The sequence below is a fragment of the Protopterus annectens genome, chromosome 1.part1 (assembly GCF_019279795.1).
Source record: "Protopterus annectens isolate FY-2018-M chromosome 1.part1, PAN1.0, whole genome shotgun sequence".
Taxonomy (NCBI): domain Eukaryota; kingdom Metazoa; phylum Chordata; order Ceratodontiformes; family Protopteridae; genus Protopterus; species Protopterus annectens.
The window spans coordinates 566,856,254-566,872,269 of record NC_056726.1 but is presented as its reverse complement, the minus strand read 5'-3'; positions in this window follow the sequence as shown (position 1 = coordinate 566,872,269).

The following is a 16,016-nucleotide window of genomic DNA, read 5'->3' as shown; positions in this document are numbered from 1 at the left end:
ATTTGCTGAAACTTTTTCCAGTATGAGTCAGTTGTTTAGTCCCTCGGTGTATTATGATTTTTACCACTGGAACATTCAGAACCTACTTCTTTTCATTGTACTCATATTGCTCAGGAAGATGTTTTTCTCATAGACTATAACTTGCCAGACAAACTGCCTGCTGCCCCCCAAGAAAGCATGTAGACTGTATAAAGTTCCTCAAGCTTTTGAGGTATATACTCATCCCACATCATACCTAGCAGCTATTGCTTTGGTGTTTCCACCTGCTGTTTAATATTTAGTTAATACTATTTACTCTCTTTCTGTCAAGGATGGGAAGGCTTCTGATAGATTTGGGGAAAAAAGTGTGTTTTTCTGCAATGCTTATTTAGGAATTCTTAACTATTATGCTCATATGTTGAAGTTTATGCTTGTCTCTTGTGAGAATATGAGGGATGTTTTGCCATCTGTTTCCTCTTCTAAGGAGAAATCTGCTTTGTCTAACTTAGTTGTTATTGTGTCTCTAGTGGCTACCCTTTGTTTCAAATGCACACTTGAGGGGGGAAATAATAATTAGATCCAGATAATTTATGGATGAAGTATTTAGGGAGATATTCTGAAATTAGGTTAGATGGCAGCAAATCAAGCAGTACTTACTGAAAAGAAAGAATTAACTTTGTCAAGAATGATAAAAAGAGGGAATTCACCCGAATGGTTTGCTTTATAGGCTTAGAAGTAAAGGCTCTATTAGATGTGGCTGCATGTGTTGTGGGTGTTGTTTTGAAAGAGTTTTACCCTGCTGGGAAGTTATTATGAGAAAATTTTCCTGGCTGCATTTTCAAGACCTCCAAGATGATGTCAAAAATTTAATTTTGAATTCTCCCTTGGATAGAGTTCATAGGATCATAGCAGATTACTAGGCTTTCGACCTGAAGGTCATTTTAAGTCTAGCTGTTTCAACCCAATTTAATATGGTAGAAATACTAGTCGGTACCCAAGACTGCATTCATTGATGACTGTCCATGTCCAGGAGGGTTGTGGGTACTATCCCCGGTAAGAATTTACGGTGCCCCATCCACTCATCCGGGGTTCTCTTGAACAGTGTCATAGAGGTGCTCTGTTTCACATGAATTGGCAGCCTTTTTCAAAGATGTGGCAGTTGCTAGGAGATAAATCTGTCCCTCCAGTAAGTCCTATTTAAGTCACAGGCCAAATTTAATTACCTGGAATGGGTATCCCTAGACTCATATGATTTAAGGATATGCAGTAAGTTCATTAGGTTTGGATCTTGGGTTACTCTGTAGGCCAGGCATAAGTCTCTCCTAAGAAGTCTATATAGATTCATAGGTTCATAGGTTAGTACTAGGCTAAGTGCCCTTGCAAGCTATTGTAAGCCTAGCCAATTATCCCTTGTGAGACTCAAACCCTGCACCTTGTGTTTGTAAGGCAAACACCTTAAATATTAGGCCACCCTCCGAACCCCTCTATATGATACAGAAATGGGAAATTCACCCCAGGGATCACTTCTGTGGCTCTACTCAACAGGGGCGCAGGAAAATAATTTTCTTGGGTGGCAAAAGCCAAGGTACATTTTTTGGCTAGGCTTATATAGGCCCTAGGGCCAATAGCCTAGTACCTACCTATGAACCTATAGTGACAGGGACCTTAGTCGGTTTGTGTAAGACACATGCTGGAGGCCTTTGATCCTCTTTGTTAGAAACCTCTAAGGTCTCTCTAATAGGTTCATAGGTTCATAAGTGTGTACTAGGCTAATGGCCCTGGAGCCTATATAAGCCTAGCCTAAGAAGATTCCCTGGTGTCATGCCGCCCAAAGTTAGTTACCAGTGCCACTGTCAAGCAAGGCCACTGAAGTGATCCCCAGGGTGAGCTTCCTATTGCCCATCCACTCATCAAGATTTCTCTTAAAGAGGGCCAATGAAGTGCTCTGTTTGACGTGAATGGGAAGTTTGTTCCAGAGTATGGGAAGTCTCTGGGTTAGGAACCTGTCCCTCCAGCATGTTCTTTTTATTGTGGTAATGAGGTTTAGGTCCCTGGAGCATGTGGAATGGAGGGATTTGGATTTCTTTAAGTGTAGCATATCTAGCAGCTCTGGGTCAGACATGGCTTTGTAGGTCAAGCAGAGATCGCCTCTAAGTAGGAGATGAGTTTTTTGAGTCTGTCTGTATAGGGCATGTGTCTAAGGTTTAAGATCCTCTTAGTGAGGTATTTTTGGGACCTTTCCAGTTGTTGTAGGTGTCTAGTGAGGTACATACCAAATGGGTCATTGTATTCTATAACAGTTCTAATGAGGGATGTAGAGAGGGTTTATAACCTCTTTCTTCCTGGATGAGAAACCTTTTGTAATGAGATGTGCCACATAGAAAGACTTTCTGACTACAGTGGCAATGTGGTTATCAAAGGAGAGGTTGCTGTCAACCTGTGTCCCCAAGTTTATCGCCTATGTGGTAGTTCATGGGCACCGAATTTTTCCCAAAGGGAGTGACAATGCACTTTTTGGCATTGAGCTTAAGGCCATGATTCTGGCACCAGTCACTGGTGTCAATGAGGCTTTTTTGTAGAATGTCTACATCAGTTGGAGAATCAGTAATGGCTCCCAGTTTGCAATCATCTGAAAACTTGGTCAGCCAGAGTCCCTTTGTGCTGGCTTGAACTTCAGAGAAGTAGATGCCAAGCAGGAGAGGACCTAGGACCGATCCCTGTGGAGCACCACTTGTAACTTGTCGGTAGTCAGATATGGAGTCCACTGCTTTCACAGTATGGGTCCTATCAGTGAGCCAGTTGGCAACCCATCTTATGACATAGGGGTTTATGCCTTGTTTAGTGAGTCTATCTATGATTCCTGAGTGAGGGATGGTGTCGAAAGCCTTGGCAAGATCTAGGTAGGCTGTGTGAACTACCATGCCCTCATCCACAGCTCTGGTGACAGACTCAAAGAAGTCTATCGGGTTTAGTAGGCATGATCTACCTTTCACAAACCAAAACTGCATGGGGTCCAGAGTTTGGAGATTCCCTATGTCCTTATTTATAAGGTTCATGATGATGCGCTCCATAGCCTTACATATCAGACTCATCAGACTAATGGGGCAATATTTCTCAGGGTCTGTAGTCGCTCCCCCTTTGTGGAGTGGGATGACCGTAGCAGTGCGCCATTCAGTAGGAACAAAGCCTGAAATGAGGCTGTGATTGAACAGGGGTACTCAGGTGTAGTGCCAGTTCACTTTGTAATTTATGTAGAACACAACCAGGGATATTATCAGGTCCCATGGAAGCTGTATTCTTGGCTTTGGACAGTGCATTTTTTACCTGTGTAGCTGTGATAATAGGGACTTGGCATTCCTCAAGTATTGTGATAGGCCCTTTAGGGGGTGAAAGGGGAGTAATGTTTGCACTGAAACTGTTGGCCAATATGTTGGCAATATCAGTTGGTTCTGTATATGTATTGCCATTGTGCTGTAACTCAGAGCAGATCTAAGTATTGCCATGTAGATTCTTGACATAACTATAGAATGCTTGTGGTTGTCTTTAGAATCTGGAGCAATTTTGTTTTCGTAGCTAACTTTAGAGGATTTGATGATGGATCTCAGTTTTTTGCTGAGGCTAACAAGGGAGTTTTTCCATTCTTGGGAATTCACCCTTTTCTGCAACAGTTTTTTCTTCTGTTGTAGAGTCTATTTATGGTGGGGGGACCACCATATTGGCTTCCTTTTTTTTGGAGGAGAGCATCTTGGTTCTGTTTGGTATGCCCTGCTCCATGAACATGTGTATGTGCTCATACAGTGCATTGGTGTATGATTCAGCAGTCATGCACCTATTTTCCATTTGCATGAGTGTCGTGAAGTTAGCCACTTCTGTTTTTAGAAGCCCAAAATTGGCTTTGGAGAAGTTTTTTACGGTGGTTTCCTTTGGGGGGGGTGAGGGTGGGATGTGGATATCCATAGTGATTAGCTTGTGGTCAGATCTAACCAGAGAGGAGTTGATTACTGGTGTAGAGCAATATTTGCCCATGTTAGTAATGACCAGGTCAAGGATGTTTCTACCCCTGGTGGGGGTAAGAATGAGTTGGTCCAGGGCACTGGAATTAATGAATTCCAGTAAACATTGAGCAAGTGTGTTGGTACATGAGTAATTTTCCCAGTTAATGGAAGGGCAGTTAAAGTCTCCCAGTATAAGGGTATTGGGTTGTACTCTAATATTTTCCAGTGTGTTTAGGAATGTGGAGTGGGAGTCTTGGGACATGGTGGGGGATCAATAGCAGGCTACAACCTGGATTGCAGTTTTACCCAGTGTTAGCTGTACCTGAAGTATCGCTGATGCATTATGTTGGGCTACTAGTCTGGAGGTGTTACCCTTTATGAATATGGAGACACCACCACTTTTAGTGCTTCAGTCCAGGTTTAGGGGTCGAAAGGTGTGGTATGAATTATAGTCTGGTAGTGCTGCGGTGCTCTCCGGAGCCTTGAACCAGGTCTTGGTCAAAGCACAGATGTCGATGTTCTCCATTTTAAGGAGTGCTTCAAGTGAGTGCATTTTGAGATTTAGACTTCTAGTGTTGAGTAGCATAACCCTCAGATTTAATTTGCTTGTAGCTGTTATGGTGGTAATTTTGTCTTCAGGACACTGCCTAAAAAAGGCATTATAGGGGTGGCAACAGCCTTGCCAAGTATCCGGAATCCCTGGGGTGACAGGTGCAGGCCATCTTTGGCAAAGCATCGGGGTCTGTCGATCATGTCATCCCAGGCAGACAGATACTGGATCCCCTTAGAATGACACCATAAACTTAGCCAATTGTTGAAGTTAATTGCTGCAGATGCTTAATATGGTACATACCGAATGGGGCATTATACTCAATAATGGGCCGGATAAGTGCCGAGTATAAGGGGGGTTATAACCTCTTCTGCTCTCAAGACAATACCTTTGCTAATCAAGTGAGCTATGTGGAAAGCTTTCCTTACAATGACAGACACATGGTGGTCGAAGTTAAGATCATGGTTAACTTGTGATCCCAGGTCCCTTACCACTTTATGGGTACTTAGGGTATTGTTATTGATTTCATAGTGTGTAGGGACATTGTTTATGCTGAAGGGAATGATGATGCATTTATCTGCATGCAGTTTGAAACTGTGACTAATACACCAGTCATTGGTCTGCATGAGACCCTCGTGGAGCATACAGACATAATATGGGGATTCAATGATTGCACCTAGTTTGCAGTCATCTGTAAACAATCGTTTAGTTTTGACCTGAACATCTGAGAAGTATATACCAAACAGTAGGGGGCCCAGTGTTGACCTCTGTGCCACCCCACTGGTAAAAGGTCTGCTGGTTGATGTGGAGTCACCCACTTTGATAGTGTGTGTCCTGTTTGTGAGCCAGTTGGCAACCCATCTTACAACAAAGAGGTTTACATTCAGTTTGCTAAGTTTATCATTAATGCCTGAATGTGGGATTGTGTTGAAAGCCTTTGCCAAGTCAAAGTATGCTGTATGCATAGATTTGCCCTCAGCAATGGCCTTGGTCACACTTTCAAAGAAATCCACCAGATTTAACAGGCAGGATGTGCCCTTCAGAAAGCCGAATTGGGTAGGATCCAGGATTTGGAGTTCACCTATGTCTTTATTTATGAGGTCCATAATGACACATTCCATAGCCTTACATATGAGTCTGGTCAGGCTTATGGGTCTGTAATTCCCTGGGTCTGTTGCTAGGCCACATTCATGGAGGGGAATAACTGTAGCTGTTCTCCATTTCACAGGAACAAAGCCTGTGGTTAGGCTATGATTGAATAGGATACTTAGTGGTGATTCTTTTAGCCTGTTTAGAAGACAGCCTGGGATGTCATCTGGACCCATAGAGGCCGTGTTCTTTGCCTTGGATAGGGCTACGAGGAACTGCTCTTCAGATATGTAAGGTGGAGGACATGGAGTTTCGGGCAGGGTTTGTTGCAAGTTAGGAGGGAATAGGGGAATGAAATTTTCACCAAATCTATCCTCTAGCAGGTTTGCTCTCTGTGTGGAGTCAGTATATGTGATACTGTTGGCCACCAGTTCTGCACATGCTTGAGTGCTACCCTTTAGGTTACATACATACCTGTAAAAGGCATTATGGTTATCCCTGGCAGTACTTGCTAGGTTTCTCTCAAAGGAGCTCTTGGAGGATTTGACAAGTTGTCTTATTTGCCTGTTAAGGCTGAGGATGGTGCTTTTCCATTGTTGGGTCCTTGTCTTTTTGCATTTATTGTAGAGTTTGTTGATGCTGCAAATCCACCATGGCAGCTTGATTTTACTTGGGGCTCTGGCTTTGATTCTGTCTGGTACAGCTGAGTTTATACACTTATGCAAGTGATTGTACAGGACTTTAGTGTAAGCTTCAGAGTAGTTACCATTTTCAGCTTGAGGTGGGGCTTGGAATGCATTTATACCTTCACTCAGTAGGGTATAGTTTGCCTTGGTGAATCTTTTTAGTCTGATTTAACCCTTTGTGAGTTCTGGTGATAGTTTTAGATTGAAGGTGACTGATTTGTGGTCAGTTTTATCTAATGAGGGTTCAACAGTTGCAGAAGAGCACCTGTTTGACGTGTTGGTGAGGACCAGATCTAGAATGTTTATTCCTCTTGTCAGGGTATGGACAATTTGCTCCAGGGCCTTTGAATTCACAAAGTTGAGGAACTTTTGTGCTAGCGAGTTTGGGCTAGATTAGGTTTACCATTTGATGGTAGTATAATTGAAGTCCCCCATAACCAGTGTGCTTGGTAAAATTTGGATTGTCTTCATCTTGGTTAAGTATGCTTCATGGGTGTTGTGACCCATGAAAGGGGATCTATAAATGGCTAAAACTTGAATAAGGGTCTTACTCACTATAACCTGGACCTGAAGTAACTCCATGGAGTTGTCCAGTATAATTAAATGGGAGGTGAATTTATCTCTAATATAGATTGAAATGCCACCTCATTTGATGTTCACATGTTCATTTTGCAGTCTAAAGGTGTGGAAGGCATTGTAGCCTTGCAGGGCCAGGGTACTCTCTGAAGCCTTAAACCAGGTTTTTGTAACTGCACAGACATCTGCATTTTCTAGTGATAGAAGTGCTTCCAGGGAGTGCAGTTTTTGATTTAAACTCCTAACATTTAGCAGCATGACCCTTATTTTGTTCTGATTGGTTAATTTCATGTCAGTAATGTTGTTTTGAGACCTTGCCTAAAAAGTCACTTTGGTGGAGGCAAGAGTGCCAGGTTCAAACCGTCACTGGGAAAGCAGTAAGGTTTGTCAGCCATGGTTTCCCAGGCAGACAGGAACTGGATCCCCTTGGAATGACACCAAAAACTAAGCCAATTATTTAAATCAATCATTTTTTGTTTATACTGTGGCATCATTCTAGGTGAGGGTAGTATGCTGCTCAAGACTAGGGACATACCTGCCTGGGACACATACTCAGAGAGCTCAACCATGTCTGTCTTCATATAGCCCAGTGAGGCATGTCTCAGGTCATTCACACTAACATGAACTATGACAGAGTCATAATGGTACTTGTTGCTAAGAGAATCTGAGTGGATGCATGATTTGGTGAATCCTGGCACTGGACAGGCAACTGACTGTGACTTTCTCCTTGTCCATCCTGATGAGGGGGATAGCCATGTGTCTCATTACTGAGACTCCAATGACAAGAAACTTGTTTTTTAAGTGTTATGTCTTACAGGCTTGGTAGGTGAGACAATGGTAGTGGTTATGTGTCATATTTGCTGTGTAGACTGTTAGCTGTAGCAGACTTGTGTTTTGGAGGTCTCTGGTGTTTTGGTAAGTTTTTCAAGAGACCGTCCATGTATGTGGATTTACGTGATTGATGCATACTATGTGTGTGGGTAGTGGTATGTGTATGAGTAGTGGTACTATGTGAATATATAGTGGTGGGCAAGTTGACAACCTTCTCCATGTTACTGTTAGCTGGTTAGTTTTGGACCATCTGCTACAGAGGTCCTAGTTAAGTGTGAGTAGATAGGTATGTCGATTTTCACTTTTTCAATCTTCTTTCTCCTAGCTGGTCATAGGATTTAATGCTCCACCTACAACTTTCTTTTAAATGCAAATTAAACTGATCCAGCAAGCTGCTGGTATGCAAACATTTAAATAGCTATTACAGGAAGTTTCCAAAAACTACAGGTGTCTTCCAAAGCTAGTCTAATAAATCTGTATGACTATTTACAAGGCTTTCACCATCCCACCCTGGCTAATTCTAAATTCATCAAGGATACTTTTAGTACTGGGAATGTCTCCCCTCAATTGCTGGACTTAACTCATCTTGCACCTCCTGTCATGGAGCAATCACTCCCTCTCACAGGTGTTAGAAACTCTACTCTTCTTTTAGAAGGGTTTTATTTAAAAGTGGCACTTTTTAACTGTTCAGAGCTCTGCACTGTCTTAATTTTTGCTTGACTGAATTATTTATATGTTTGCTGGTATTGTTTGCTGACCCTCTAAGTGCCTCCATTTTGATTTTTCCCTAATTTACTGCTTTCTGCACTTGTTTTTAGTCATTTTTTTTTAATTTAATTGCATTTATTTAAACTGTATTTGCTATATTGCTACACAGTCAAATGTGCTAACTTGCACTGCATTTGAACTGTTTTTACTGCTGTTTTAGCTGCTTTTCTGTAAAAAAAAAAATACTGTAAGAGTAAGTGTTATCACGGTCCAAATGCTCCTGTTACCAATAAAATAAATAAATGATCCAAAAGAGAAGCACAGGAGCAAACCAAGACTGAATACAAAAATCAGCATAAATTCAGCAGTCACTGAGGCTTATTCAAGCAGCAGAAATAAATGCTAGTTCAAACAATGACTGAGTCCGTGCCAAAGACAAGTAAAATCCAAGCTGTTTTATTGGTAAGCGCTTTCACCCTGTAAGGGCTTTGTCAAACCATAAGAAACAAACACTGAATAAAATCAAGTCACATTTAATAAGGAAATAGGGTTGACATCACTTCCTGTTCCTGATTAAAACTTTTCAGCATGCAAAAATAATGCATGTCAGTAAAAAAATGTATACAGAAAACTATATATATAAACAATATATATATATATATATATATATATATATATATATATATATATATATATATATAAAAATATATATAAAAATATATATATATATATATATATATATATATATAAATATACATCTGTATATAAAGGCAAATATAAAACATTTGTTAACATTCTAAAATATGTATGTTTATCTCACAGTGAGTCTCCTATTCTTAAGAACAGGTTTCAATGGAATTTTGTCATTCAGACTGCATCTGTCTGTCTTGCCTACGGAGAATGCTTGACAAGCAGTGCACTTAGCTAAATAAATGACATGTGATGTATTGCAATTAGCACTGAGTTGACACCTGAAACAATAGGAAGTAACTGGTATCTACAAATTTGCAAAAATTACAACAATTACACGGAACAGTACCCACAATATTGTTCAAATACTAATTAGACTGTATAGATAGGCGAGGGTAGCAAAGTAATCTATGTAGCTTAGACTTGTTCCTATATCTAAAATAAGGCTCCTCACCAACAATGTCTTTAAGTTGAGAATAAAGTAAAAGTAGATTCCGATTCTTGTTCAAAACCTCTCTTATACTGTTTATGTCTTGCGTATAACTAACAAAAATTCTAACTGGTGGATTCCTAACTTCAGGATATATATCAGGGACATTCTCTACTAGATATGGTTGTGAGAAATATGGTCTAGCAATACCATTCCTCATCTCAAAAATACATTCAAAGTGGGAGGTGATCTCATCTGGCCTATATGCTCTTTGTAAAAGCCTGTGGTTTAAGTTTGACAACTCTTGTAAGAAGCTATCATAATTTGGATTCATCCTGAATGCTCTTATCGCCTGTCCCCTTATCAAGTTCTTATATATGTAATTAGGGTGTATACTTTCCTGATGTAATAGGGAATTCCTATAGCACGTTTTTCTAAAGACTCCAGTACTGAGCATCCCATTTGGCAGTCTATCAACAAAAACATCCGAAAAAGTAATGCAACTAATTGAACTTTCAATAGAAAAGTTGAAAAAAATGGTTAGACTGTTAATCTCTTTATGGAAGTCATCCAGGGCTTTATCTGTACCAGTCCACAGGAGGAAAAGATCATCAACAAAACATGCATAGAAAACAACATATTTCTTAAAACTATCTAGGACAAACAGATTATTACGTTACCAGTCCAGCATGACAAGATTGGCGCAGCGATTGGCACATGAAGTGCCCATAGCCACGCCATCCTTCTGAATATAGGCTACCTCATTAAAAAGAAAGATGTTATTTTCCAGAACAATTTCCAACAAGGCACCAAATAAATCTTTCATAGCTGGACTATAGGCTTTGCAGCTTTGTAAACATCCCATAACACTTTCAACACCTTCAGAGTTAGGTATCATAGTAAAAAGGGACTGTACATCTAGGGTAACCATTTTATAATACATATCTAACAGTAGATCTACAACCTTGGAGTATAAGTCCAATAAAAAATGTTTTGTGTCTTTAAGAATATGTGTAGATTCATTCACCAAGGGTCTTAGATGTTCCTCAAGGTAGATGGATAGGAGCTCCGTTGCCCAACCTCTCCCTGCCACTATTGGTCTCGTTGGTGGGTCTTGGGGATTTTTATATACCTTGGGGAGGCCTTGGATGACTGGAATCAAGGGGTCTATCCTATGTAAAAAATTAAACAGGTCTTCATCTATAACGTCATTGAGTTATAAATATTGCAACATATATGATATGTTACGCACCTTACTCCAGACTTCATTCAAATTAATTATTTCATAAAACTCACAGTCACTTAACATGAGAGTCATTTTTTGTAAATAATCAACACTATTAAACACCACTATGGGTCCACCTTTATCAGCTGGTCTTATAATAAGGTTTTTATCATCTCTTAGATTATTCAAAACTGTTCTCAATCTGGGGGTTAAATTCCCATACCACTTCTTCTTCCTGTTATTCTGATCTAGGGTATGCAAATCATCCTCTACCATTTGCGTAAAAGCATCTAGTAGGGATGTAATACTGGTACATAAGTACTAGGTTTTTTAAAAATCTTATTGTGCGGTGTGTCCTTAGAAGAAATTCCATAGTCCAGTTTAAGCTGGACATTCCGACTAAACAACCTTGCATCTACAATAGTGTCTGTGATTTGACACCTAACTGAAGGTAAAAAAGAGAGACCAGTGTTAAGGATCTCTATTTCGTCCTCAGATAACATCCTGTCTGAAAGATTCCAAACTAATGTCTCAGAACTTTGTCCCACATCTTCTTCAGTGTTTGTCCCATAAATTCTCCTCCTGATGCTTTCCTTTTCTGCCTGCCCCAACTCATAGATCTGTTCCTCCCTCCTCTGTGTTGTTCATCTATGGGGAAAGGGGTAAACTCGTGTACACCTACCAAAGAGGGCTCCTTCCTTCTGACCGAAGGAACTGGGAGTAGCTGTGAGGTGGCATTGGGTTGAAGGGTGGGTATAGTCTGTACTGAAGTAGTTGGTTGTGTATTTCCATGTATATCATTAGTACAGTCAGTGTGTTCTTGTAAATCATTACCTATATTCACACTCCCCACTATCTGTGTACCCTGGTTAACATCCACATCATGAGTAACATCCACGGTTTCAGGCAAATGAACATTGGGACTAAACCTTCGATTTAAACTAGAATTCACAACACTTATATCTCCATTATCCTCTGTAGACAAAATAGAAGAGCCATTAACATTGGCATAACTGGCAGTATTAACATTGTTATTTCTATTAAAATTAACACTGTCATTTCTGTTAAATTCTGTCCTCGGCTAAAAGAAGACTTGGCCGTTTTTAAAATCCACTATGTCCCTCCATATTTTAGAGCATTTTTGCTCAAGTAGCTTCTTCTCATACAAAAAAACATTGTCTAACATCGCTCTGTTAATCTACCTACAGTAACTGCAGGAAACTCCGTCGAAATAAAGTTTTGTGAGTTTTTGATCTTCTCCCTCAATAACAGTTATTTAGGAAAGAAGAACTCATTAAGTAAAGTCATATACTTAATACTAACCTCCAGATTGAGTTGTTGCCACTTGTACAACAACTCTGGTTAGGTAGAACCTGTTGTCGGCATCTTAAGTACACGTAGGCCTCTTGGAATAATCCTACGTTGAATACAGACTTCAAAATGTTGTCTTTGGGTTTGTAAACATTTTAGTTTTAAAAAATCAGCTTCAAGTTGTTCAAAACACTCTGTAAGGTGGTTTAACACTTCCGGTGCTGTCCCAGCCTCGGTCTCGACCACAGATACCTCAAACGTCATCAACAGATTATTCTCCTCACATACGCATCGCAGAAACCTATTCAGGCTCTTGGATGTTTGCGATGCAGTTTCCAAGTTAAAAGGCAGTTCTATGTCAACCTGTTCAGCCATGTCACCATGATAACAAATAAAATAAATAAAATATACTATAAGAGTAAGTGTTATCATGGTCCAAATGCTCCTGTTACTAATAAAATAAATAAATGATCCAAAAGAGAAGCACAGGAGCAAACCAAGGCTGACAACAAAAATCAGCATAAATCCAGCAGTCATTGAGGCTTATTCAAGCAGCAGAAATAAATGCTAGTTCAAACAATGACTGAGTCCGTGCCGTGAACAATATTGTGGGTACTGTTCCGTGTAATTGTTGTAATTTTTGCAAATTTGTAGATACCAGTTCCCAGTTTATTGACCCAGTTACTTCCTACTGTTTCAGGTTTCAACTCAGTGCTAATTGCAATACATCACATGTCATTTATTCAGCTAAGTGCACTGCTTGTCAAGCATTCTACGTAGGCAAGACAGACAGACGCCTACGAGATAGAGTAAGGGAACACCTTTATCACATCCGTACACTGTCTCCACACAGTGCACTTTCTAAACACATTATAGACAGTGACAATACACATTCATTTGTATTCTTAGTTATACAGATCAATGAACCCAGTGTTAGGGGAGGGGATATATGCAATTATGCTGAAACAATACCCGCGGTGGTGGTGCTGCGGTAGCGTTGTCGCCTCACAGTAAGACGCTGTCTGGTTCGATTCTCAGCTAGAGTGTCTTCTGCGTGGAGACATGCGTGAATGGGCATACCTTCATTGAAGGTTGTGCATCAGGCCTAGCAAACCGGCACGTAAAAATCAACTGCCAATCATTAACGGACTGGAGTTCCGCTGTGGCAACCCCTAACCGGGAAAAAGCCGAAAGACACAAACAAACTGGAATTAAAATGGATTATCAGACTTAGAGCAGACTGGAGACCAGATCTGAATGACAAAATTCCATTGAAACCTATTATTAAGAATAGGAGACTCACTGTAAGATAAACATACATATTTTATCAAAACAAGTTTATTGTTTTAACATATAAGAGAAATATCATAACAATTTTATACAAATAATTAAAAATAGGTATTATTATAATATTCAACAAAACAACTAAAGTATTTACAAAGACATCCACTACAACCAGATTAATTAATTAAACTAAAATACTGTGCTATTGAAATTAGAATTTTTTTAACAAATGTTGTAAATTATCCCATACAATAAAATGTGATGTTTTTCTAGTTGTTCTCATTCTAATTGTGCTTATTTCCATATGACACATTATATTCATAACATTTTTAAATTCATTGAACGAAGGAGGTGTATCTGAAATCCAATTTCTAGTTATTATTTTCCTAGCCACTGCTAGGATAGACCATAACAAGGGAAGCTTAATCTTTTTAACACATTGAGGTACAGGTGTGTTGAATAATATAAGAGACTTAGAAATAATGAAATTATCTGTAAAAGAGCCTGCAAAAATTCATTAATTGACTTCCAGTATTCTTTCAACTTCATACAGTCATAAAACATATGAGCCCAGTCAGCATTAATTTCTACATTACATCTCTTACATAGATTATCTTTATTATTAATTTGATTCATCATCAAAGGTGTATAAAAGATCTATGTAAAATTTCCATGTATAAAGTCTCCAGACAATGGAAGATGTAGTTCTATAAGCAGATTCCAATATATATTGTTTATCTTGTTGAGTTGGTGGGTCCCCATTAATAGAGGTGAAATAATTCCAGTATGAATCTACATTGTAAAAAGTTTCTTGTCTGATAATTTTATGTATATATGAAAGTTTACCTTTATCAGAAACTTTATGCTGTAAATTTATTATCAAGTAATCAATCAGTTTTGGAATAGATTCTTTAACTGTTATAGACATTAGATCTATTCTATCAATGAGATGTTGTCTAAAGATCTGAACCTCTAACCAGCAAGTTTCTCTTAGATCAAATTCTTTTTTAAGAAATCTAGATTTTTAACTTTATTATCAGATATCAGCTGATACCAGTACTTTAGATTATTATCTATAGCTAAATGAGCTCCTTCAGAAGTAGATGACATAAGCATACCCTGAGTATACATTATAGGAAATACAATAAAATTCCATTCCCTATACTTAGGGTGCATGAATATAAAGTTACGATAACTAATAATAATATTTAATGGGTAACAGACCATATGTTTAGGTGTAATAGGTGAAGTACAAAATTCCTTTAGCAACCACAACATGGAGTTATTTATAATCATATTTTTATGTGTTAAGGAGATTTTCATGAAGTGCATACTAATTAGCTCCCAATAATCTTTCCATTTTGACATATGACCGATCTATTAATAAAGTAATAACTTTTATAATAGAAGAGATAATATATAAATTAAAGTCTGGAAAAGAAATACCCCTTGAGACCAGCTATTAGTATGTTTCTTTAATGCAATCCTAGGTCTATTAGGTGCCCATAAGAAATTTAACATTAGTGTATTCAGTTTCTTGATAGTTATTTTTGTAGGTGAAAGTATTATTGATTGTATTAAGTATAAAATCTTGGGGAATATTATCATTTTAATAATTGTAAGTCTCTCCTCCATAGTAAAAACATATTATTCCAGGTATTAAAAGATTTTGTATATTAAGAAAACAGGTATTATAGTTATTATATATAATAGATTTAATATATTTAGATAGTATTATACCTAAATAAGTTATCTGACCTGAGTTGGGTACATATTTAGTAAAATCACTAATGAGAGTATTTTTCGTGTATATATAGGTAGTATTTTAGTTTTTCTTCATTGAATATTAAACCAGAAATACTTTTAAAATTCATCATTTTATCAAATAAAGACTGCATAGAAGAATTAGATCCTGCTGATGTAATTAGAACATCATCTGCAAAAGTTGAATTTGTGATGTTGTATTTTCTTCTATTTCAAAACCCTCTATGTCAGTACTGTTTCTAATCAAATTAGCCCAAGGCTCCATTACTAAAGTGAATAATAGTGGAGAAAGTGGACATCCTTGCTTTGTACCTTTAAGAATGGGTATTTTTTGTGAAACATATGTTCCTACCTTAATATAAGCCAGCATTCCTTTGTATAAATGCTCAATTAAATTTACAAATGCATCAGAGAAATTTGTGCATTTCAGTAAGGTAAACAGATAGTCCCAACTTACTGAATCAAATGCTGAACCTATATCAAGACTAATAAGTGTTAAATCTTTCTTTTTCCTATTTGCAAAATCAATTAATGTTAAAGTTCTTCTTATATTATCAAAAGTATTTCTATTTACAATGAAGCCCGTCTGATCTATGTCTATAATGCCGGGGATAATTGTCTTCAATCTATCAGCAAAAATACTCATTAAGTAATGAGATGGGTCGATATGAAGAACATCTAGTTGGATCTTTATTAGGTTTTAAAATTGGTGAAATAAATGTATATTGCCAAGATGGGGGTGTTATTAACTCAGTTTGGGCCAGAATAAAAACCTTATGTATTAATGAATATGTAGTTTTAGAAAGGATTTTATATATCTCTGGTATAATACCATCATTACCCGGTGCTTTGTTTGATTTAAGCTTATTTATTTGTATAATAACTTCTGTATATGAAA